This window comes from Pseudorasbora parva, chromosome 17 (genome assembly GCF_024679245.1).
Source record: "Pseudorasbora parva isolate DD20220531a chromosome 17, ASM2467924v1, whole genome shotgun sequence".
In the NCBI taxonomy this organism is placed as follows: domain Eukaryota; kingdom Metazoa; phylum Chordata; class Actinopteri; order Cypriniformes; family Gobionidae; genus Pseudorasbora; species Pseudorasbora parva.
In genome coordinates this window covers 44,134,345-44,137,448 of record NC_090188.1, presented here as the reverse complement: position 1 = coordinate 44,137,448, position 3,104 = coordinate 44,134,345, and the positions used below count along the sequence as shown (strand labels likewise).

Sequence of the window (3,104 nt, the reverse complement as noted above, 5' to 3'; positions counted from 1 at the left end):
TTATGGCTTACTTTGACAGCAAGTCCGATTGATCATTTTGGTTAGTCATTCCATACAAGAACAATATATGCAGTGGCGGCTGGTGAAAATATTATATGTGGGGCTGTTTGTGTGGGGGTCTGGGGATATACATTTCCCCCATACAATTTTAAATTTTGTAGATGTGATTTCCTGCATTCTGGTGCATTTTAATTTTTATATATTAAGTTGTATATATTAAGTTAATTTTTATATTAAGTGGTCTCTTAATTTTTCTTCCAGAGCTATATATATATATAGACACACATATGGACGGACACACACACACACACACACACACACACACACACACACACACACACACACACACACACACACACACACACACACACACACACACACACACACACACGAATACAAGATGTATGGCTTGATTGGAGGACGGCGACTGTCCATCACACAAAGGCCAATAGGCTCTGACGGTTCCACACAACACCTGCTTGCGCGTGCGCGAAGTGGGTCTGTGTCGTCATCGTCAGCCTCGCAGGTTCTGACCTGGACCGATTCGACTGAATTTGGGCATAACAGCTCAGACGGTAAGCAAAGTTTTTGAAGTCACATTTTATAACTAGAAAATTCCTAAATAAATGTTGAGTGTGCCTGACTCTGGTCCATATACGTATTGTGTTAATTAATAATGTGTTTATATGGGCAGACTAACGTAGTTTAACCGCGAACCGGAGTTAGTGCTAGCTAACCGTCAAACGCCGTTCTTATCTGTGTGTATGTGTAGACGTATGGGCAGACTAGTTTAACCGCGAACCGCCGTTAAGTGTAACGTTAAGGGCAGACTAGTTTAACCGCGAACTGCCGTTAGTCTGTCGTTCCACCGGCGTGTATGTGTGTACGCTCCATGAAGCTAACGTTATACATATTAGATCAGTTTGAATGTTTTTGTCTTGTACTACCGTTACCCAATCAGGGAGAGGCATAAGAATATCTATACATCTTTAGCACGTCACATTCTTCTTTCTTCTTTTTTCCAGAGATTTGGACCTGAAAGTCTCCTTTAACGTTAAGTTGTCCCCATACCTAACCCAACCATCTATTTGAATCTGAAAGTAACTAACCCTTAACTTTTTTTTGTTACATTTTTGTAAAATTTAAATACAGGTTTATGTGGAAGACTTTTTATATATAAAATGTATATAATCATTTCTGATCAAATTATTGCATTTATGTTTGAATGATTTGTTTTTGACTTGAAACAGTTGCATATTAAACTTAAATTTAGCTTATCCTTCCTATTTTGTTGGTTTTGGGGGGCGTGTTAGAGTGGGATTCTGTAGGTGGTCCTCAGAAAAAAAATTGGAAGATAAAGTGATCCTTGGGCTGAAAAAGTTTGAGAAACACTGTGTTAAATTGATAGTAAAGGAGATTTATATTATTTGAAAATATGTTTTTATTTTGAATAAATGCAGTTCTTTTAAACCTTTTATTCATCAAATATATTAAGCAGCAGAACTGTTTCCAACACTCATAATAAATCAGAATATTAGAATGATTGCTGAAGGATCATGTGACGGTGAAGGAATGATACTGAAAATTCAGCTTTTCACAGAAATAAATTGTAATTTAACATATAATAAATTGAAAACCAAATATTTAAATTGTAATAAGATCACAATATTACATTTTTTTTTCTGTATTTTTGATCAAATAAATGCAGGCTTGATGAGCAGAAGAAACTTCTTTCAAAAACATTACACATAGTAATGTGTCCAAACTTTTATATATATATATATATATATATATATATATATATATATATATATATATATATATATATATATATATAAAATACTCCATTCTGGGCTCTAGACTAACTTCTCTACCTGCAGCAAGGGTTACTACCAACTGCCTTTTGTTGCTCGCTCAAGCACATGATTATCAATGACTTTGCATGTTGATCAATACTAATTTATATACTTTGATCATTGGCAATGCCACAAAAGTTGATATTTGCTAAATATTTTAATTTGAGAGAGTAGTGTTTGCTAATACTGATCTGTTTTTTTTGTTTTTCTCATCAGATGCGGTCTTGAGCTTAAAGCCAATGAAAGTAGACGAATACATGGCCAAAGACTTGAAATATGCACCTGAGAGGACTGGTGGCGGTAGCAGAAAGAAGTAACAAGAAAGGAAGACTTAACCAGCTGTGTTTAATGTTGCCCAATGTTTGGGCTGTTTTTTTTAAAGGTTAAAAAAAGCTAGTTCACCCAAAAATGAAAATTCTGTCATTTACTCCTCACCCTAATGTCGTTCCAGACCCGTAAGACCTCCATTCATCTTCAGAACACAGTTTAAGATATTTTATATTTACTCCGAGCTTTCTGTCCCTCCATTGAAAATGTATGTACGGTATACTGTCCATGTCCAGAAGGACCAGAAAGATAATAACATCATCAAAGTAGTCCATATGTGACATCAGTGGGTTGGATAGAATTTTTGCAATGAAAGCAATGAAAATACATTTTGGTCCAAAAATAACAACAACATAAAAAGTGACAGTATACCGTACATACATTTTCAATGAAGGGACAGAAAGCTCTTGGACTAAATATAAAATACCTTAAACTGTGTTCCGAAGATGAACGAAGGTCTTACGGGTGTGGAGCGACAAGGCGAGTCATTTAAAGGGTTAGTTCAGCCAAAAATGAAATGTCTGTCATTAACTCCTCCCCCTAATGTTGTTCCACACCCGTAAGACCTCCGCTCATCTTCACACACAGTTTAAGATATTTTATATTTAGTCCGAGAGCGTATGCAAGTGTATGCACACTATACTGTCCATGTCTAGAAAGGGAATAAAAACATCATCAAAGTAGTCCATATGTGACATCAGTGGGTTAATTAGTCTCTTGAAGCATCCAAAATACATTTTGGTCCAAAAATAACAAAAACTACGATTTTATTCAGCATTGGCTTCTCTTCTGCGTTTGTTTTCAAACCTCAAATAAAGATTCAAACAGCCATGAATCAATGATTCGGATCGCCACAATGCTCTGGGACTAAAATATAAAATATCTTAAACTGTGTTCTGAAGAGGAATGGAGGTCTTACGG

The 3,104-nt window shown here is 35.7% G+C and overlaps 1 long non-coding RNA gene across 1 annotated transcript; it reads left to right on the top strand.

Annotated features, from left to right (window-relative positions):
- The first annotated feature begins 354 nt into the window (after positions 1 to 354).
- LOC137045378 (uncharacterized) lies at positions 355 to 2,662 on the top strand. The gene is made up of 3 exons (XR_010898758.1): positions 355 to 575; positions 1,026 to 1,100; positions 2,073 to 2,662. It is a non-coding gene; the product is annotated as an uncharacterized lncRNA (long non-coding RNA).
- Positions 2,663 to 3,104: the final 442 nt, after the last annotated feature.